Source organism: Argiope bruennichi, chromosome 3 (genome assembly GCF_947563725.1).
Source record: "Argiope bruennichi chromosome 3, qqArgBrue1.1, whole genome shotgun sequence".
In the NCBI taxonomy this organism is placed as follows: Eukaryota; Metazoa; Arthropoda; class Arachnida; order Araneae; family Araneidae; genus Argiope; species Argiope bruennichi.
In genome coordinates this window covers 36,961,639-36,985,850 of record NC_079153.1, presented here as the reverse complement: position 1 = coordinate 36,985,850, position 24,212 = coordinate 36,961,639, and the positions used below count along the sequence as shown (strand labels likewise).

Below are 24,212 nucleotides of genomic sequence, written 5' to 3'. Positions count from 1 at the left end.
AAAAACAAACGTTGTCCTTCAGAATTGACATTTTTTTTTTGTTATCTTGCATTCTTGGCGGGAATTCTTAGTAAAGTACAAGGTCACGCCATGTATACAATAACTGCATGCTCGTAAAATTTCTCAATTTTTTGACCTTTTATTGAATTATGTTTCAATCTCAAGTTGAACGACCTCAGGCGAGTTTTTGTGATAATAAGAGCATATTTTGTGATTTGTATTTTTCGTCTGGAAGAGATTTGACGTAATATTCTTTTTTTCTTTTCTTTCAAAAAGGATATTTGTTTCGTTATTGCCTACTATGCTGTTTTATGAATCAAGTTACGAATTTTACTTTATCTGGTTAAGTTTTTTTTTTTTTTTTCTTTTAAATTAGGTTCGTGCTATTTTCTTTACGTGCGCTAGAACTTTTTTTAATAAAGAATATATTTGAAATGTTGAATTTTTATGCCAGAGATGCATTTAATTATTTTTTATCAAGATTTTAAATATGCTAATGAATTATAAAAAGGAAGCACAACTAGATAGTCTTCAAATGTTTACTTTTATCTCTTTTAGTCGTGAGTTGACTGACGTACTTGTGGCATTCTTTTTATAATTCCAATCAAAATTCTTTCGTGAAATTACATGATGGGATGCTAAATAACCTAGAGAGATGAATGCTTATGCATTTTTAATACAATTCTGCGATTTTAGTTCAATTAAGACAAGAAAAAGCTTTTAACTTTTCGAAGTCCAAAAATTAATTGAAATACTAATTAATTAAAGAGTGTGTAATTATTTATATATATTTTTTATTTGAATAAAAATGTGCTAAATTTTTAATAAGCCAGTTTTTTAAGTTTTTTTTTTTGGTTTGTATACATTCCGAAAATTTATCACGTAAAACTGATTTTTTGCTCTATCTTAAAAACGTAAAATAGTTGATTTCTTAATGATACAAATTTCATTTCGGTGCAATTTTTTACTTTCTCGTGTACGGAGTATAGAGAAAGTATTGTAATCGTCAAGAAATTCGAAATCGAGATTTTGACGAATCTTTACATTTTGGACCTCCTTGAGTTAAAAAAAAAAAAAAAAAAAAAAAAAAAAAACTCTTTGGAAAATGTCTTTCTTTTTCTTTTCCTTTTTTTTTGAAATTTGGAATATAGTCTTTACACCAAATTTCTAGATTTCTGTCAAATTTTGAGCAAAAGTCTGTGTGTTCGAATATAAGATAACGCGATGATTACAAAACGATAGTAGGTAGACGGATAAAATTGGACTCATAGATTAAACATTTATACCAGAGACACCTGTCAAATTTTGAACCAAATCCAAGAAACTGTTAACCGTCTGTCCGTCTGTACTTTCAAAAGCATGTAAACGCGATAACTCCAAAACGTAATGACGTAAATATATCTAATTTCGTATATGGTTTCGTGACTATATTTGTAGTTTTGTGTCAGATTTTGGTTTCAGTCAGATGGAAGAAATGCGTCTAAAACATAAATTCGAATATGATTTATCGCCAAAATACTCACAAAAGATCGCACGATAAATTCAAAAAAAGAACTAAAATCACGCCGAAGCTTAATATTTCGTAACTAGTGTATCTCAGTGCTGTGTAAAACATTCTCTGCCTTACCCAAAATCCATAAATTTTTGCTAAGATCAACAACAGAAATGCAAAAAAGATTTGTGGAGACCACCCCAATGGTGTCTCTAATTTTTATAAATTTTTCTGTAACAATGTTTTTTTTATCTTGATATTCAAATTATAATTTCATTGTTCCATCAAATCATTCAGTCGCTTGCTTTTGCCAACATTAAAATTAAGGCAAAAAATTTATTTTTTTTGGAATGTTCACTCCCGCTTTTATTTCGATATATATACTTGCACGCGAAATAATTTATAACAAATTTAATGAATTAAAATAATATTTATCAGCCCTGTCAAATAATAAGATATGAAAGCTAATGTTCCACGCAAACAAAGTGGTCGTTTAGTTACTTAATAAAGCTGTTAAAAATCTTAATAGTTATTGTAGCACCAGAACTTTAATGCGTCACCGGATGGGATGACAAATCTCTGCCTTAAGCGAATATTCTGGCAACCCCTGATATCGGAAACTGAGTATTTCCGGATTTTTTCTTCAGTCTGTGTGCGGTTCCCTTGCTTGCATGCGAGGAACCCATGTTTACTTAAAGAATGTAATTTTTATAGAATTAGTTAATTAAAATTTCTTTTATATTATTACTTGACTAATACCTATATTATCCATATCTTTAACATACATATCGCAAAGGATTAAGATATTTGGTCATAGAAAGAGAATTCAAGTGATGTAAATATTTTTATAAATTAATAAATTGAATATGTATAATTATTATTACAGAAATCTTGGGACGTGTTTATTTAGTTAGTTTGAATTGAAGCAACTTTGTAACAAAACTTATGAACTTAGAAAGATTATGCAACTAATAGTAATGACCAATTTAAAATTTACTTTACGACAGAGAAATTGTGCAGTTTTTTTTATTAATAATTAATTTTATTTTATTAGAAAACTATTTTGTATTTCATTGTTTTGTAAATATTTATTGGAGTTATTTTAAGACATTAATTATTTTTAATGACACACACACACAAAATTTAAAATGTAAATTTTTATTTTTCCAAAGGTTTTAAAGTTGTAATTTTTTTTTAAATTTTTTTTTTATAAATTTGAAAGTCGCCAATCTCTATTTCATGTAATAGGGTATTAAAATTAAAAAGTAACAAAACTTCTTTGACGTTTAAAAAAAATTCTATATTTATTTAATCTTGATTGGAAGGGCTATGGAAGGAAGCAGAAAAGTATTGATTTAGTATATACTTATGTAAAGCATGCTTTTAAAACAAATTTCATTCTAAATCGAAAGAAGGATATGAAATATGTCACGGTTCTGACAGTTCTTTAAACGTCGAACCTCGAAAACTATTTTTCAGAATAGAGATTTGCGAAGAGCCATGTCAAAATAAACGACGGGTCTATTTTATGTATTTGGCACTTTTAACTTTTATGAAAGGGAATCAAATCTAATCTCATGGATATCGAATATTTTAAGGGCTTGTTTTTTTCATCGATAAATATAAGATTTTATTGAGACAGGAATTAAATGAAACAAAAATAAAATCGTTTGCTTATATGATGAAATTTCGAAATTGTAAAAAGAAAATATGTGCGAATTTCTGTGTAATATAAAATTCTATTTGTATGATCAACATTTTGCCAATTATTGATATTCGTATGAATGTCTACGCAATTTCGATTGGAGCCGACAACTCATAATCATAATTTTAAGGATGTATTTTTCAATTTACCGATATTAGAATTTGATATAAATCAATCAAAGTTTACAAAGATTGAAATATTAATGGAATAATTTCTTTTTTTAACGTCCATAATGATCTATTTGAAGTTTTTTCTTTCATATTTGAACGAATACGATTTTAAAAATGTAGAAGGTACTGTTCATTTTAGAATCCTGAGACTAACACTTTTCAACGCTTACACTTCGCCAAGGGATGGAATGTAGAAAGTTGAATAATTATTACGCCTACTAATTCCACAAAAAATGAGAGAAAATCTCCCAATTCCTAAATGTAAACATCTCCTCCTTCCATCTTTCCTTTCACCTTTTTTTTCACAAATAAACTCCTCCTGATACATGCGCAAAAGCACGGAGAAGAAGGTAATTATTGACATTTCTTCCTTTTATTTATGAAAACTGAATGAAGATTTTAATCTGAAAATTCACTATAAAATGTACTTCAAGTTGTATAAGAAACACTATGACTTCCAATTTCTATTGTATAATTTGATAATTGTTCAACCGAACACATCAATTTACTTTGACTTGAAGATGGAATTTTTAAAAAATTTAAATCAAATGTAGCAATTGATGTTTTTTTTTTTTTTTAAATATTTGATTCATATAATTCAGAATTTTATTTTTTGATTTTTTTGTGCATTTTTTTATACTTTTTTGTTTATACTTACTCAAATTTTACTGAAAAACAAAACAAAACAAAACAAAAACAAAACAAACTATTCAGAGTAGAGTTAATGGAGTTTTCAAAAGATCTGTTTGAAATATATTCAATTTGCTACTCATTTTGAAATTAATAAATGCACGTTTTCTTTAATACTGTGAAATATCATCTCAAGGGAGATGAAATTTAGGTAGAGATTCATTTTACGTGGAATGCTTTAATTACCTTCAAAAATTTGATTATCTTTTCTAGAAAAATTCGTAATTTCAAATGTCCTTTGTTAGTTATCTGTATTTTTTAATTCGTTTACTCGAATTTACTGTCTAATTCATATTCTCATTGGATGAAAGATAATTAACGAGGCATGCATTTTCTACTCTTTTTATTATTCTATGTTTCGCGTGGAATAAAACAATCTGAATTATTCTTAATTTTTTGGAGCGAATTTCGAATTTTAATGAGGTTTGGAGTGCTGCAATATTTCTCATAGGCATATTTTCTGTTTCTAATTACTTAGATCTGATTTTCATAAGCTTATACTTCATTCAGCTGCTACCTTGAGAATTTTCATTTATCTTTTTTCTTTAATTTAAGCCTTTATTATTTACAGGAGAAAAAAAACTCGATAATAGAAATTTTTAAAAGTATATTTTAATTTGAATACTTGCTGCCTTTTTTTGAATGGTCCTTAATTTTTTTGCACTTGATTTTGATTCTTTTTGAAATGTAAATACATTTACTGTGAATCTTTATTTGGTATTTGCATATTATAGATAAATTTGAACATTATTATACGATCTTTGTGTATTATTATACTTATTTTTATCATTGTCTTATTAATGCGTATTATTTTTAATTTAGTAAGTGACAAATGACAATTATTTTAATTTGATACGCGTAAATTAACTTGCTTTTATACAAGTTTATTTGCTTTTTATTATGATAGGTTTAAATGCTTAGATACGTTCATCATGAATGTTCCTGGAGCTATTGATATGCCTAGTTACTATTAATGATCACCGAGGAAATATTAATTAGGAATGCCACGGGCTGTAAAACCTTTTATCTCCATTCCTTACTTTCGCTGCAAGGAAGATCTGAGATAATGACTTTAAGAATTTAATAAAGTCTTAGTTTTCAAGGAAGATGAAATATTTAGCTTGTTAAGTTAATAGATTATGTTGCTAAGATAGCGGAGGAGAAAGATAGAAAGAAAGATAACACAAGTATGGAATTAAATCATTATTTATGTTTACAAGGAATAACGATCATGACTGCATTTTAATTTAGTGACATAATAATAGCAGACATTATGAATGGGAAGATTATTTTCCAATAATTTCAAAGAACAATCTCAGCAAGTTTCTTAGTGGCATTCGTTCGCTATTTTATTCATCTATGATTTATGCATAACATCAAATGACAGATAGTTTTCTCCAAAAGAGAATAACCAGTAAATTGTTATTTTCATTATTGTTTTCATGCATTGCTTCATTTTGTTTCTAAGATAATATTTCAAGAGAGTGGAAAATATCAACAGTTTTAGTCCTATGAAGTACAAGAGCGTCGTTGATAAAAAATACATTTAGTTTGTAATTGCAACTTTTTTCGAGAAATCTTGAAAATCAATACAAAATGAGCTAAATTGGGATTATTCGCAAATTTTGGTTTGTAATAAAATATTAAATATATATTTCCACAATTTGCAAAAATATAATGTATCTTCATCAAACCACATGGTAGCAATATGATAAAAGAAATGAAGCATGCAATACGCAAACAGGTGATTCGTGTCAGCTCAAACCCCTTCTAACTAGTCAAATTCCTTTTCGTTATGATCTTTCAGTTTAATTTGTGTGTGCATTAATTTGGAAGGAATTTATTATCATTTGTGTAAACATTTATTATGTTTAATAATTAATGCTTTATTTTTATAAAAGATTGCACCAAAGATGAAATATGTCGCTATTGATTCGGTTTTTAAAAAGTGGGTCATTATGTTTAACAGTTTTGGAACCTCTGAATTAAATGAACTAAACAGAGATAATCTAGCATTCTCTTGTAATATGTTAAGAATTTAACTTGTTGAAAGTTACATTGTATTTCTATCAATAATGTAGTAACTATCCTCTAAAAGACATCATGTGATTTCTTGATCAACAATATTTTTAGAATGATCTATTCTGAAAATGATTATGTACTGTATCTTTTTGCGTATTTATTTTAGATTTTTTTGTACGCATTTTAATCTTTTCCAGAATTAGAATCGATTAAAATTTCTAGATTAACTAAATTAATTGATGTGAATTTGTAGATAAATTAGAACTAAGAAAAGCATTGTAATGAAGTTTTCCATCTCTATTGTTATTCAGAATTTTCTTATATATATATTTCAAAAAATATTAAATTGAATTGTTATTACTACAAACATGTTTTACAAAATTTCCTTTTTTTTTTATTTATTATTTGATATTTTGAAAAGAAGACTGTAATCTTTTAGATAATTAAAAAAGTCCCTTCCTTTTTTGATTGAGTATGGTTTATAATGATTTTTCACAAGAAATTAAGTATTTCGATGTTTTTATCGTTTGAATAATTACCGTTCCCTGCGGTGAAGAATAATTAAAGTTTTCTAATTTTGCACTTTATTCATTTTTTTCTTTTAATTTTAGATTCTAATAATGGTCTGGAAATTACTTCTTTTTGTAAACACTACAATTCTTCTTCAGGCAGTTGTGTTTCATTAATTAAGAGATGAAATATTGGAAAAGGATTTTTTATTTCATTTAAAAAAATGTAATTTCGTTATGTAACGAGCTTCAACTAAATGAATGATGTACTGTATGAATTTAAATATGCGAGTTGTTTTCTAGTATAACAAACTGAAATCAGTTTATATAGAAACTCAGCTACATTCGTTTCAGAATAATTAAGAAGTATTTCAATTTTAGTTTTTATAAATGAATGCTATTGGTAATGTTTATAAGCGAATGTTATTGATCAACGTAATTTTGGTAAAGTCTTCGTATATCATAAGAACAGATTTCAAAAAGGAATTATTGTAGTTTAATAAATCACAAAATAAATAAAGCGATTTTTTTTTGTTGGTTGTCATTTTATTGCATAATCTCGCAATCAGATTTATTATCTTACAAAATTAGTGGCAAATCTTTCCATTCCTTTTTATGCTTTCTCATGTATAAAATAAACAAAGAGAAAATATTGTAATCGTCAAAAAATTGGCACTAGAAATTTTGGCGAATTTCTTACGTTTCAGACCACCCCGAGTTAAAAAAACACTTGTTTTTGGAGTTACGTTTCTGTCTGTGACAAAGATAACATGGAAACTCTTCGAGCTAGACCGAAGAAATTTGGTATACGGTCTTTATACCAAATTCGTATATTTCTATCAAGTTTTGAGCAAACTCTTTTCTGAGGACGTCTGTCTGTCCGGCTGTTCGTTACAAAAGTTGCATAAAAGCCATAGTTACAAAAGAAGTAAAGATCTAGATAAATAAAATTCTGTACAGTTTTAGCATCTATGGTGAAGACACGTATCAAAGCTTGAGCCAAATCGATCTGTATTTTCAGAAATAGTTAAACGCGATAGCTCAAAAACGGAATGATTAAAATACATTGAATAGGTATGTTTTTTTTGTGACTTCAAGTGTAGTTTTGTATCAATTATTTGTTTCAATCGATTGAAAAAAAAAATCCTCATCTAAAACACAAATTTGATTTTTTGATACTGTTAACCTCATGCCTGCGATTAATGGCGGGAAACCGTGCCAAGGACAACACGATAGATTCAGTGAAATTTCTAAATTTACGCCAGTATTGTACGACATTCACGCAAGGCATTCTCTGGGATAGCACCTTTATTAGAGAGTATGCAAGAAAGTTTTGTGAAGACAATCTCTGCTGGTTTACTTTCTCTTGTGCAAAATGTACAAAGAGAAGGTATTGCCATTATCGAAACTTTGGCTCTAGAGAGTTTGATGAACTTTTCTCACTTTTCAGACGTTCCTCATTCAAACAAACAAAAGGGAATTATGTCTGTCTGCCGGCTGTCAACGAATGTGATTACCCAAATACATATTTACCTTGACGGATGAAAATGGATTTGTGATTTTTACACCAAATTTACATATTTCAATCAACTTTTGAACGAAATCCATTTGCAGAAATTTATCTATCAATCTGAGAGCAATTGAAAACGATAATTACGAAATATAAAGATCTAGATAAATAAAACTTGGTAGGAAATTTAGCATCTTAAGTATTCAAACCGTTCGTATTTTGCCAAAACGTTAACCGTTTATCGAAGTATTTCTCTCCATGCATACAAATTCATAATTCCAAAGTGCCATTACTTTTTTAATTGAAATTCGGTAATTGATCTTGTGATTAAAATTGTAATTCTGCATCAAATCTTGTAGTTCTGTCTTGTCGAAGATCCACAATTTTATGCGGGGGGGGGAGATAACACCTTTATTATGGAGTGTTCAAGAAAGATTAGGGAAGACAGTCTGGCTAGTGTTCATATTTATTATTTTCATTCTGGCATTTTTTGTGTTCAGTTCATTTTAATGAATAAGTGGTGGTTTGTTCCAAAATATAAATTCCTCCGTCTCAAAATCAAGTAACTTGTGTGCATTGAATTTTATTCTCCGATGTTAAATTACTATTTCGAGTTTCAAAGAAATCATTAGGTATACTCGGTGATTGTGCAGGAAAATCGAATGGTAACGAAACGATATTTTTCTCCATTAAATAATAAGCATCTGATTTGCCGAAACCACCCGATCCGTATTTACAGGATTTAAGAATCAGAATTAAGATATTCACAGTGAAAACTATTTTTTTTATTGCATGCTACAACTTTCGCACATTTGACAAAATATGTAGTATATGTATACCGTTAGAACAAATATAGCCTTATTACCAAAAAAAATTGATTCCCTAGCTTTAACCCTAAAGTCCAAGTAAAATTCCTTGTTTCCAAATAAATCATTTTTTTTCCAAATAAATACATTCCCTAAATTCCTTATTTTCTAAATTCCAAAATAAAAAAAAATATATATACACTCACACAAACACACACGCACGCACGCACGCACACTCCCCCACACACCTTTTTTTTCTGTTCTAACTTTATATGTTAAAAATTAGAAAAAAGACAAACTTCTATTCTAAAAGAAATTTCTATTTATTGTTAATATGAAATAAATTGTATAAATAAATATCAAATTATATATATGAGATTTGATACAGTATACAGAGAAATGTTAAATTGCCTTTTCCTTGAGTTGATATGCTATTCGTGTAATTCAAAACTTTCAGAATCAGGATGTAAAGAAAAACGATGGAAATCCGTCGCTTTCATCTGAGTCGTAAACATCCACTTTTCATATCTGATATAAATTTATTCCATCATTTTATTTGAATGACCTTTTAAATCTCGTCCAAAACATGGAAAAACAATTTAACCGTTATTCAGTGATGATTAGGAAGAAAATATCATGTAAAAAAATTGTTTACTTCAAGAAAGTGCGTATTTTTTTTTTTTTTTTTTAATGAGAGTCGTGTTTTCAAAATATACGGGTGTTGATTTATTAGTCGTTTTTCATCAATAAAGAAAATTTTATTCATTCTGGAATTTTCAATTTAATATGAAATTGATGTTATTAGCTGTGTCACTTATGATTTATTTTACTTTAGTCATGACAATTATTTTTAAAAACTAATATTTTAATTTCTTTTGCTCTCACTGATTTTCTCTTTGTTAGTATTGTTTTTAATCTCAAATTGCAAGAAGAGCAGACTGAATTTGTTTTTATTGAAATGAATTATCGTTTGCTATCGGCAATTATTTCTGTTTCTTTGTAAATTTTTTTATTCTTTTTATTCTTTATTCCTTAGATAGAAATGTAATTTTCTTCTATATATATAAATTATGTTATTACAGTTTTGATTATTGTTTATTAGTTTTACGAAAATAGAATATCCATTATTGAAGAATTTTGAAATATTGTATATTTAATTGGATCTGATTTTTTAAAAAATGTTTCTTTTATCGATATTTCTTGAAATTTTTATAGAAATTATGATAATTAAAGAAACATTGTAATAGTTTAAAATTCCTTTTTTTTTGTGCGTCGTGTTTTATTATTTAATTTGTAAATTTTTTGATACTGCTAATAATAACGTTTGAAATCTGGCATTCTCAGAACGCATAGCCATTTTTTTAGGACAAAGTGTGAAGCGAGTAATTTTCTTCGGACTTTTCATAGACATTCTATCTAATGCTAAATGACAAACTGATAATGTATGAATTTCATCGCATTTTGTATAACTTGCATGTTTCTTTATATATTTTGGATGATAAATTTTTATTGGTGTTCTTTTATTATTTTTCAAAATATCATCAATATTTCTGTAGAATGCCTGTCTTTTAGATAAAAGCATTACCATCACTGTCTTTTCATATTTTGTTTAAAAATCATTTATCATTATGCAGAATCTTGGATATTACATACAATGCCTTTGGAAAGTATTTAGTATATTCAAATACTTATTTTCTATAATTTCTCAGAAAATGCCTAAGCATTCTATAGAATACCAGCTTTTTCAAGCCAGTTACAACTGTGTTCTATATTTTATTGAATATAGAACACAGTTCATAACTGTGTTCTATATTTTATTGAAAACTAGAATATGTAACTAGATGGGATGCTATCCTGTCCATAATATGTCAGATCTGCCTGTCATAATTTGATTCACAAGCCTTTGGAATTCGAGCATTCGATAATGCCGCAGGTAAAAGAAATGTGAATATTTTTAACTGCCCGCAACGTTACAAACGGCGATGGACGATTATATTAAAATTACTTAATGAAAGTAATATTCCCGAGTTTATCCAATAGATTTTCCCCGTTATCAAAAAAAAAAAAAAAAAAAAAAAAAGGATAAAAATCTTTTTATCTTTTTATAAAAGTAATATATTAACAAGAAGAAAAATTATACAATTTAAAACTATATACAATATCGATAAAAATAATAATAAAATATTGATAAAATTTTCCACCCTTTGTTTTAGGTTTGCTAAATGAATAATTTTGCTATTTAAAGCTCATTTTGAATTGAAAAATATTTTTTTTCGGTGATCGTTTGTCTACCCCCCCTCCCTCCTCCTTTTTTTTCTTCCTTTTTTGAAAGGAGAAACCATCTAGTTTCGTTTATCTAAACTAGTTGAAATTGTCACTATTTACAATGCACAAGTATGAGATTGAAAGTTTTATACTAGTAACTATTACTCATGCTATTACAAAATAGTGTACATTGCTCTCAATGGTGTTTGCGAATGGCAGAAAAACGATTACCTTATTGACATTTAAGCATTAACGTATTTGACTCGAGTTCATGAGAAGTTGGTTTATAAAATCGCGTCAACAGGCAAGTTCGCATCTAAAAATCTTTTTGTTAAAAAGGAAGGGGGAAAAATGAATCTCTGTAATGCTGCTCTTATTTTGAATTCATCTTATGAATAGGAAAAAAAGTTTGAATTGTTGGTAATGTACGTTTTTTGCTTTACTTTCAGAAAATTTGATTAACCAAACTTTTTTAATTGGTAATGCCTGCTCAATGAATTAATTTATCCATTTTTATATATTCATCAGGGGTGTTTGTGCTCCGGGGAAACCCCGGAATTCCGGGGATTTTGAACTTTGATACCCGGAAATTCCGGGGATCGTCGTTCAAAAGGAAGTAGGAATAATAATTTATTATTTATTTTGATCTGGGTAATTTTGTTTGCTTTGAAAGCAGAAAACGCAAGGTCAGTGTGCGTGGTGAAAACTTTTCCTTTCTTTCTCCAAAGGCAGTGATAATGCGTGAAAAGGGTGAAAAAACTTCTTTTTTGTTCTTTCCTTATTGCGAGTTATGATTCATTCCCCCGGTTCTCGGACATTCTCTTCTGGATTCTTTTCGGCAAGTAGGCGCGGCAGAAAAAAAAAGGGTGAGACTTCGTTCGACCAGATGTGCGATCACGTGATTTGGGTTCAAAGGTCTTAATTTTGCAAAAAAAGTAATTCATTGAACTTTTATAATTAGGTCATTCAATACTTCATAATTGTAATTTTTCATTTCTCCCCCCCCCTCCCCCCCTTCACGAAACTCCAAAATGTCGGTAGTAAATCCGTAAAAGTTTCAGGGGATTTTTTGGGGTCCCACAAACACCCCTGATTCATTAGAAATGTTTATTTACTTCTCTCTTTCTAAAATTAAAATTTGTATTTTTTGTAAATTATTACTAATTGTTATTTTCATTGTTAGTAGTTATGAGTTACGTTCTTCATTAAACTAGACTAAGCCAAACTAAAAGTTCTGCATATTAAATAATTTAAATAGTTTTAATTGTTTAGTTACTTTCGCATAGACTTAGTATAGAGAAATAGTATTGTAATCTGAAAAAATTCGAACATAAGATTTTAATGAATTCTCCACTTTTCAAACTATTCTGAGTTCGAAAAACGCATTTTTTTGGGGGGGGGGATTTAGAAACTAGACGGATAAAATTTGGTATATGATCTTTGTTTCAAATTTATAGATTTCTATCAAATTTTGAGCAAAACTCGTTCAAAGGAAGTCTATCTGTTCATCGGTTCGAATATAAGTTAACACAATAACTTTAAGACGAAGAGAACTATATGCATAAAATTTGGTATTCAGAATTAACATCTATAGTGTAGACATATACCAATTTTTGAGCCAAATCCAACAAGTTATTGACCTTTTTTTAAAAACATGCAACGTGCGATAATTTAAAGACACAATGATTTAAATATATCAAATTTGGTATGGAATTTTGTTTAAGTATAGTTTTATGTCAACTTTTTGTTCTAATCGGATGCGCAAAACTCATTTAAAATACCAATTCGATCATCGAATACTATTAATCACATGCCTGGGATTAATCACCCCTAAATTCGCCAAGAATGCACGATAGATTCTATAAAAATGCTAAATTGGCGCCAAAGGTTAATATTTCGTAACTATTGTACGTAACTAATGTTATGCCAGATATGTCTTGGATAACACTTTTATTAGAGAGTGTGCGAGAAAGGTTTAAGGAGATCACTACCCATGGTTTACTATTATTATTATTATTATTATTTAGTGCTGTAATCGATATTTTACGAAACTGCTGTTATATCTGAAAGGGGATTTTATTATTCATTTTTTCAGAGAAATAGCTGATATTGATTTGTATTGCTTTTAAAAATAAGATGCCATTTCTATTATATATTTACCCTTGAATAGCACTTTACAAGTTACTTCACAAGTTAATAAAAAAAACGACGATGTTTAATGCTTAGAAATTTTCTGCATACCTCATAAATGTTTCTTGTAATATATTCTTGTATTGTTTATTCATTAACGTATTTTCTTAACCATTTTTATAACTTGGAAAGAAATATGGATGAGAAATATCATTATTGTCTTATAGTAATACGAAATTCCTATTTGACCTGAGATAGTGATAAAAGTCATCCATACTTTTACTTGAGGACCTTTGTCTTAGAACAACTATTACATTTCTTGCAGCTCTCTTACGTAATGTCTCTGGATGATTTGTCTCCTTGCTTTCATTTTCCACGGAACGGTAATGGTAGTAAAAATAATTTATTGTGATGTGACTTACGCAATCGCGTGGGAGTTCTGCAACCTAGATGATATTATTCTTGAATAAGAGAATGCTTATATTTCATAGTTTTTCCTCAAAAACATGTGCACTAGTATAGCAGTGTAGCTAATGCATCAGTTTCCTGTTATGCGGATATCCGCACCTTCCGCTCGGGTATCGAGGATGTTATTCTGACAAAATATGAATGACCGTGTGGAAATATTACTCACTTACAGTTCTGCTCTTGTCCCATTCATATAGCTCCAGAAAATAATACTGTTTTTCAATTAAAAAAATACCATAATGTTTGTTTCATAATCACGTGCATATCACTTATGGATGATTTTATTCTGAGAGGAGTGAAACGCAGCGAAAAGAACACATTTTCGGAGTTCTTTGTTAGTTGCGTTTTCTTTTCTCTTCTTTTTGTTATTCTTGTTAAATGTTGATTTTCACGTAATTACTTTCTCGTATACGTAGTATAGAGAAAGCATAATAATCGGTAAAAAATTTGAACTTGACAATTTGACAAAATAGGAATGACTATGATTATAAAAATGAAAATATGAATTTGTTTTTCCACGTTTCAGACTTCCCTCAGTTTGAAAAACACATTCTTGGAAAATGTCCGTCTGTCTGTCTGTGACAAGTATAAGTCAAAAAACGATTTGAGCTAGATGGTTGAAATTTGGTATACGGTCTTCACACCAAATTTTGGGATTTCTGTCAAATTTTAAGTAAAATCTATACAGAGGAAGTTCGTCTGTCTATACAAAGAAGTAATATTTAATTCTTTTTCACATCAGTACAATGATTTATTTTTATATAATTACCTGTTAAATTTTATAGTATACTACAATTTTCATATAATACAACTGATGATTTTAATTGGAGCTTGGTTTAAAGCATTTTTACATACTTCTCTTAGGTTTTGTTTTTGAGAAATGCAGCATTAAAAAAAATTTTTTTTTGTTTCATATTGAAAAGGTTTTTATTTTAGGATGCAACATTTAAACTTTTTTTTTTGTTTCATATTGATAAATTTTTGATGAGACTATCTTTTGTAATGGAAGTGACTTGCTTTATTAAACCAATTTAAGAATGTGCAGTCCAATTCATATATTATTTATTTTTGATATATTTTTTGTAAGCTTATACTGAAAACATATTAATAATTTCTTTATTAATATCTCTCAAAATTTCACCGAAAACTTTCCCTCTCTTTTTGTTATTTCATTGAACTCAATTATCATTTTTTTTAAACTTCTGATCGACTTGAAATTGACATTTGCAATATTTTTATATTTTGCGGGTGCTTTATTAATAAAAAAAAATATTGCGATAATTTTCAATGAATTATTCAGTATACATTTCCCTGCACCATTTTACTTAACAATCTTTTAAGTGCTTTGATTCGTTAAAATTTTTTCTTCTTCTGTTGTGGCAATAACTCGACCAAATCAAATTAATGAAAAAGATCTGACATCTCTTGCATCTGATCAGAAAACAAACCTGTTCAATTTACAAGAAGATATTAAATAAAACTTCTTGGAGACTTGTCTTTGGTGTAAAAAGCAATTATGTCGAAACTTCCTCCGAACAGTTCCATTACGGAGATCACCTCACTCTCTTAACGACTTTTTCATTAGATAAAATTTTTCTGCATCGACTGCATTGGCACTTATTTCATCTCTATTCCTTGCATCAACTTTGTGAAGTTCCCGCCGTGCTCTATCACATTGTTATAAAGTGATGAAGAAATCCGGTTCTTCTCGAGTGTCTTTCGAGTGCTGAGACATCTCTTGGTAAGACGTTTCGTAAAATTTGGAACTAAGTGAAATGTTTTAATTGAAATTCTTGAACGTTTTGGTCATGTTTAAGTGTGGATTCTTTCTTGACTATCCAGACACCAAGTTGGATTCTGATGAAGAGTGAAGTGAATAAAGATATGTTTTTTTTCTTCTTTTCTTTTCTTTATTGAAGCTCTCATTGAAATAAAAATTTTTACAATCTTATTTTTTTATTTAAAAGTACGTGTGCAATTTAGTATCAAATGGTTTGAAACAAATAGAAGGTGTGTAGTGTTTTTTACTTTCTCGTATACGTAGTATAAAAAGAGTATAGTAATCGTAAAAAAATTCGAACTTCAGATTTTGACGAATCTTCACGTTTTAGATGTTCCAGAGTTCGAAACATATATTTTTGGAAAATGTCCGTTTGTCTGTCTATGACAAAGATAACTCAAAAGCTCTTTGAGTACAGGATTGAAATTCGGTATAAGGTCTTAAAACAAAATTTACAGATTTCTATCAAATTTTGAAGAAACTTTGTTCAGAAGAAGTACCTTTGTCCGGCTGTTCGAAAGTAAGTCAACACTATAACTACGAAATGAAGAGAGCTAAATAGATAAGATTCGGTACACAGATTTAGCATGTATAGTGTAGACTTCTGTCAGAGTTTGAGCCAAAACCAAATATAGGTTGATTGTCTATCGATCTGTATTTGCCGAAAGATGTAAACGCTTTTAATCAAAAACACAATGGCTTAAATATATCAAATTTGGTATGGAGTTTTGTGACTACAAATGCAGTTTTGTATCAAATTTTTGTTTCAATCGGTTGAGAGAAACGTGTCTAAAACACAAATTCGATTTTTTTGATACTTTTAACATATGTCAGGGATTAATCGCCAAATAACTCGCGAAGGCTGACACGATAGATTCCTTTAAAATACTAAATTCGCGCCAAAAGGTAATATTTCGTATGTTAGTGCCATACAAGGTGTTCTGTGGGATAACTTTTTATTAGAGAGTATGCAAGAAAGTTTTCGGGAAACCACTTCCGCTCGTTTTTGAATTAGATAAATTTAAAGAGGAGAAACACACACACACACACACACACACACACACACACACACACACACACACACACACACACACACACACACACACACACACACGCACGCGCGTGTCATAAAATATTAGGATTGCATTGCTTATATTGAATTATTTAAATCATTAAAAGGATAAAAATATAATTAATTAATTAATTATTTGATTATGTTATACTAGAGGGTTATATCCCGTACTTCTTCTTTCCACCAACCCCCAAGAATCACTACGTGATGCCAGATCGCTTCACTTGCTCCATATAGATGTGTTTCTCCTAAAAATAAGATATTATGAATACATTCATTTCTAAAATTAAATTTAAATTGTTTCAAACTACACGCACTGCTAATATTAATTTATCGATCAATTTCTGGTAGCAGAGAAATATATGTAAATGTTAGAAAGTCGAAATATTTAATTTTAAGATATTTAAAGAACAAAATTGAATTTACTTCCTTTTTCTTATTTTGATAAGGTATGTTTCGATAAAATTGGACGACATAATGTTAATAACGTAGAAATGATCGCCGGTGTTGGCGAAGATTAATTTAGTCGTGTCAATCAACTTTGATAAATTATATCTTATTTCTAAAATATATTATATTTTTAACATATTCTAAATTATACTTGAGCAATAATGATAAAGTGTTCTAAATGATTAGTTATATTTCTAAATGCTAAATTCACTGAGGATGCTCATGTAGTTAGGAAACTTCACTCCCTACACAGAAATGCTTTATTTATTGATTTTGGTCATTGCGGCTGGATATTTTTTTGAATAATTCTTTATCATTTTCATTTGCTCCAACTTCTTGCTTTCAACTATTTCGATTTAAACTCGCTTTTTTCGTATACCCAACTAGAAAAAATTTAGCGCTTATCTCGGAATCTGGGCAGGAACAGGCATTTAAACAATCCGATTTTATGAACTGCTGACAAATGATGATTAACAAATTCGCCCTGATTTTGCGTTCACTAAAGCTCCGTTCATGTGCGCATCTCGAGACAGGCACATTTCTCCCTCTTTTTCCTCTCTTGTGGTTTTCCGGGTTCTTTGATGCCTGTTCATTTTACCGACAATTTGCGGGAAATTCCCAATGTACATCCACAGTTGAGGGTGGTCCTACAATGGGTCAGATGGCAGATTTACGACCATATCTAGCCTTTTACGTGCTCTCTCTCCATAGGTCTTGTAAAATAAATTAACGTTACATCTCTGCGATTTATTTTCCTATATTTTATCATAATAATCAAATTTTTAATTGCATGATCATTAGTTAATAATTATGGATGTATTTCAAGGATTTTATCGCTTTAGTTATTTTGTTCTATAAATGATATGCATGATAATAAAAAATTAATATAATCATATGTACTCCCACAAAGTTACTGAGCTAAAAAAAATCAATCATTTATATGTTAAATTAAAAATTTGTTGAACTGGGAAATTAAATGAACCAGTTATTAAAAGAGGGATATCCTAATGTGCATTCGCTGGAATTGCAAGATAACTGAAACCGATTCTGGGATTTAGAAAACCTTATTCAGATAGATTTGCAATGTAAAATTATATGACACTGATAGACCAGAAGATTTATTTATTATCTTTCTTCTGTAGATGTTTTTCTGGACCTTTCTTTATCATTTCCACTGTTGTCTATATCTTCCTTATTGATTATCATCAGCGCTGATCTTTAGTTACGCTATCACCAAACGAGATATCTCGTCCGTAACAAAAGAATATCTCAAAAATTTGTTTTGCTGATGATCGAAATCTTTTTCATGGTCATGGATTCGTGTAAAAATAAACTGCTATAGTATATAGATTTGAAACGGTTAAATAGATAAATTATTGAGGTACTAAAGTATGGCTAAATTCTAAAGTAGTGCTTTTTTGCGATAGTTCCGAATCACTTCATCAGTGTACACTACATTGACTCCAGCGGTTGTCTTTATTTTTCTTACTTTTCGATCAACATCTGCAAGATATGTTTCGTCGTGTTTGAATCATTAGCTCAAATATTTTTACATTACGACATATGCATGTAACTTGTATAATGATTGTCGTAATTTCAAGAAGTATTTACAGTTTAGGAGTTTTGCCTACAAAAATCAATTTCGAGGAAAGTTCACATATAAGAGCGAATACTCATCGTATCTGCTTCGTTATTAAATCTATTGCAGTAACGGATCGATGATGAAGTGAGGCAAAGACAACATTCCATAATCATAGGGAATCAAATGAAAGACCTACGGCAGAGCGATGTTACTATTGATCAATTGTGGATGGATTGAATTCTTGCGATTGCAATTCCGGAAGGTGACGCGTTTATGAAAGCTGTGCAAGCACAGTGCCATTTTGCCAAGGAATTTAATAATAATCTCATAGAATATGAATGGATTGCAGTATGAACGCCAATGATTAAACTTAATCATGACCTAAGCCATTCACATTGTTGTGCCATGAAGAGAACGGAGGTGTTGTCTGTGAATAGCAGTGGAAGTTACGATATTCATTGCGAACTAAATTTCTACAAGAGGATAATTTTTAACATTATTATCATTTCACGAATCCTTATTTTGCTTTGGTTGGTGGTAATTCAAAATTTCACGAACTTTCGACGATTTTGTTCGTCTTATATTAAATCACTAATTCACAGATACAAGCGAAAGTGCCCCCCCCCCCCGAAAAAAAAAAAACTTTCTCACATGCTCTCTAATAAATTTGTCATGCCAGAGAACGCCTTACATGACATTGGTGTACAACAGTTAAAAAATATTAATTTTTGGCGTGAATGTAGCATTTTTTACTGAATCTATCATAATTTGACGATTTATCCCTGACATGTGTTAATAATATCCAAAAATCGAGTTTGTGTATTAGACACGTTTTTCTCAACCGATTAAAACAAAAATTTGACACGAAATGGCATTTGTAGTCGTAAAATCGCATACGAAATTTGATATGCTTAAATCCTTGCGTTTTAGAATTATTACATGTTTCTGAAAGTACAGAAAGTCAATACGTAGTTGGATTTGGCGCAAAATTTGGCAGATGTCTACACTATAGATGATAAATCTGTGTGCTGTATTTTTCTTATTCAGCCCTCTTCGTTTTATAATTTGGTTTGGTTTGGTTATATTAACGTCCCGTTTGAAGCAACACTAGGGCTATTTTGGGATGGACCTCGTCATTTTGAACCGCGGTCAGATGACGAGGACGACACCTGAGCTGGCACCCCCTCTCCACACCACACCAGCGGGAGGACGCTTGGTCCTGATGATTTAACGTGCAACTGACCCCCTTACACGACGGTTCTTCGGTGGAATCGAATCACGAACTGAAACCCTCCGGTTCCGAAGCCGAGACCTTACCACCAGGCCACCGCTGCCCTCTTCGTTTTATAATTATCCTGTTAACTTATATTTGAACAGAAGGACTTCCTCTGAACAAATTTTACTCAAATTTTGATAGAAATCTACAAATTCGATATAAAGATCATATACCGAATTTTCTCCGGCTAGCTCAAAGCGTTTCTGAATTATCTTTGTTACAGACGGATGGACATTTTCCAAAAATATGTATTCCAACCTCAGGGAACTCTAAAATGTGAAGATTCGTCAAAATCTCGAGTTTGAATTTTTTGACGATTACTATACTTTCTCTGTTCTATGTGCGCGGGGAAAAAAAAAAAAAAAAAGATTTAGCGTTTGAAAATGTTTTTCATTTCAGTAACTTTAAGTAGATTTTTTTTTTTTTTCGTTTTTATGGTATACATGAATTGGTGCTGACTGTAATACTAGGCTTTCCTTTAATCTACTGGTTTGTATCAAATACCACTTTTGCAACACAATTTCATCGCCAAATCGATGTTTTTCATATTGGAAAGTCAAATGTCACTTGAGAAAGAAGTATTTTTGAAATACAATTTTAACTATATCATTTTCTCCTGTATCGGGTTTCCGCTGTTTTACGTTCCTCAAATGACTTTGAGGTTTTCTGTGTAGTTTGACGTACGAAGGATTCATCCGATGATTCATTGGAATCCAATGTTCTTTTAAAGCTGTATCGGGGCATTTCGCCGGAAAAATATTTGAAATATGTTTTCTTTTACCAAGACTCCTAAATTTTATCACTGCTACAAAATTTGTGTGTAAACAGCTGCCGTTTTATTCCAGCCTTATATAAAAGGAAACATCAAATTTGGAATAAAATCTTTTTCCAGGAAAGAAAATCGTCAGAAATTCATGTCCGGTGCAAGTTTTTATCCAAGACTTATTTCACTTTGTTTAAAAGTTTGGAATCGTAAATTGAGTTTTATTTTACGAAATTTATAACATTATAAAATGCAAGATACTTACGACATATTTTCAAGTGCATTTGAGAATAGGAGACAATAGAAAGTTATTGAATTTTTCATTTTATATTTAAATGTTGCTGCTTTTATTTATTTGTTTTGACTAAAGTGGATAATCGCCAACGGATGATTCAAACAGGTTATTGGATTGTGGATTTAGATCACAGTGATTTAATTTAACATTAACATTAGTCTAAATTTTATATTTGTCTATTTATCATTTAACATTAGTCTAAAATTTTCTATTGCATTCCTTTATGCATCTAAAATTACGATTGCTCTATTTGCATTTTGATTTAATATATATATATATATATATATATATATATATATATATATATATATATATATATATATATATATATATATATTTGTAAGAGCAATGTATGCAAATGGGCTCTAACAATTTAAAAGAATTTATTGGGCAACCAATTATACAATACATTACATTTAAAATTACACAACAGCAATTCTATATTTAGACAATACTTAAATAAGCTTAATATAATTAATTGTCGAGGTAGGTAGGTTTACATGTTCACAGTCTTGCATTGTATTGTCGTATTTTGGATTGGCGAGGAGGTTGGCGCACTGGCGTTATTAAAGAGTGTTACAGTTCGAGGGGGTTGGCGCTTGGTTAGTACATTGGTATTATTAGAGAATATTACATTTTTTTAATTGCACCTTTATCTGTATCATGAGTTATGAATTTAACACCCGCATTCGGTTTCCTTTATGTAATCAATCTGATAAATGAGATAACTTTAATTTTTTTTTAATATTATACATTTTTAAAGCTTTTTCGTTTAAAGCATGAATCAGTTTTATTAATTAATTTGACTGTTGGTAATCTATTCATTGTTTTCCTTATTTTCGTATATGAGGAATTTGCATAGAATCGTCTAAAGCCTTGCTATGAATTCTTACTAGGCTAGCAAAAAAGTTCAATCTTGAATTGGGGGGTATATTGGAGTATATTTAAATATTTGTATTTAAATGATATTATACTTGATTATTTTAATCTATAAAAACAGTCTTGGATCTTTCGGTTCGCTTAGCTTTCTGAATCAAAAGTTAGGACAATTATCGCATTTGATTCAATGAAATTTTCATAACTACTTGTATTCTCAGGAAAACTGCTTGATTAACATTTTTATGTGTATTGCTCTGAGATCTGCGAAAATCTCCGAAATGATTATTCCCAGGCCACCGTAATCAAATTAAAAGTATTGGAATTCGGGTGGAAAAATGATTTGTTATTATTTATCTTGGCCAAACTTCAAACATTTATCCTTATCAAACGCAACAAAATGTATTTTAGGAACACTGAATGTAATATCTTTACTGTATAATAAGTACAGATACGTGTTTGAATAGACTGTTAGTAACAAGAATTGAATATTTTTACTTTTATAGATAACGTTAGGTGTATTTGTTTTTCTCAGAATTATTTCCCCTTTTCATTTCATCTAATTAGGTTCGTGTATTTCCTTTCGATATTTTAGTGAATAACGGCATTTTTTTTTTAACTGGAATTTCGCTGTACATCAGTCATCTCTGCTCTGTCATGTATGGCTAACTTCGTCATTGTTTGCCCTCTGCACGCTTTACACTTCTGCGGCTTGTCGACTTTGACGGAATTCTATTTTTTCCTCCTTTGTTATTGTATTTTATTGGAGTAGTTTTTATTCCACCACAAACGTGCGCTAGTCGTGATGCTGTGCTAGAGGTTAAACAGCTGATTATATACATGAAATTTATCTGCGCCTAAGGCACCTCCCCGGCAGAAGCATTCACAATAGCTACTAACTTGGGAGTGCGTTTTTATCTTGTTTTCTTTAGTTAGTTTTCTCGATAGGGAGAAGGTTTATCTAATCTTTCCCACAATGACCGACAACCCGTTTTGTCATCAAATGAGTGCCCTCGAACAGTGAGCACTTTTTGACAGTAGCACCTTTTAATTAGAGGTGCATTCTTGATCGTTGGCGCGTGTCCTAATAACCTTGAGGAAAACCCTTTTGATTGGAAAGAATATGGAATCTTTAATATAGGATGCTGAAACTTGTTAAGTAAGTAACATTGTATTTTAGAGATATGTAAACATAGCATATTTTGTGTCTTATTGATAGTCATCTCTATCGTTAATTAACGGTATTGTTTTTTTAAAAGTTGTGTTGCAAATAGTTTTCATTGCAATAACTCTAATTATATATTTATTTACTTATTAAATGTGTTGTGACATTTGCCAGTTGTCAATTAAGTGAGAAGAAGGTCATGTGATAGATTTTATTATCGGATATTGTTTCATCATATTTTTTTTCTCCCCTTTCTGCTCTTATGGTAATATTGCGATTACTTGTTTCGACTATAGGTGATGGATTGTTTTTTGCGTAATTTTTCATTCGTTTGTGCTTGAAATATGAAGTAAGTGATGTCTATGTTTTTTAATTGCTTTCGAAGCAAATATATTTTCAGAAAAAAATTATTCGAAGAGCTGATTATAGTTGTTTATTTTTGTAGTTTTTGTATGATAAAGGTAAATACATTCTAAGGTTTCGAAAACGAATTGTAAAAATTGTATATATTTGTAAATTGAGATTCAAGTGAATTAGTTTCCTGACATGATGATTGCCAGTTTTGACTTAGAAAACAAGTATAATCATTCTTGATTAGTGTTCAAGTTTCCAGTCTACAGAAATAATATCACTATACTTTATATTGTAAGGATCATTGTTATTATATTAGAAAAGAGTAAAATATTTTAATTTTTATAAACATTTTATAATTTTATATAGAAAACTTATAAATATGGTTAGGATGATAAACATGATCATAGAGTTATTATTATAATCGTTGTTATCAATTCTATTTCCAGTATTTATAAATGCTTTGTTTGAAATGCGGAAGATTATTTTATATTTTGATTGATTAATCGTTTAAGTATCATTGGCATTTTTACCATATACACTGTCAAATATTTGTCAAATATTTTTAAATTTATTAAAGCATTATTATAAAAAACTAATAGAGGCAGTTTCAATTGACAATCATTTATCTATGCATTTTAAATTATTTGAAAGATATTCCATAAAATTCAAATTAAATATTTTTCAAGAAGTTGAAAATAAGCAATAAAAGAAATTACAAATACAATGAGTTTGTTAAGCCTTTGACCTGATTCACACATCGAGCTCCCTCAGACTACTGCATTTCACTTGTGAACTTTCGATATATAGCAAGTATTCTACGACTTAGAACTAC

The 24,212-nt window shown here is 29.6% G+C and overlaps 1 protein-coding gene across 3 annotated transcripts in view; it reads left to right on the top strand.

The window, feature by feature from the left end:
- Nucleotides 1–24,212, top strand: part of LOC129963493 (protein phosphatase 1 regulatory subunit 16A-like) — a 263,335-nt gene that overhangs the window by 25,173 nt on the left and 213,950 nt on the right. The window contains exon 1 of one of the 3 annotated variants that reach the window (XM_056077908.1): nt 22,791–23,020. The exons of the other annotated variants lie outside the window; for them this stretch is intronic. The gene's annotated coding sequence lies outside the window, so the exon portion shown is untranslated. Of the gene's footprint in view, nt 1–22,790; nt 23,021–24,212 lie in introns of those variants that run through there. 3 annotated transcript variants of the gene reach the window in all.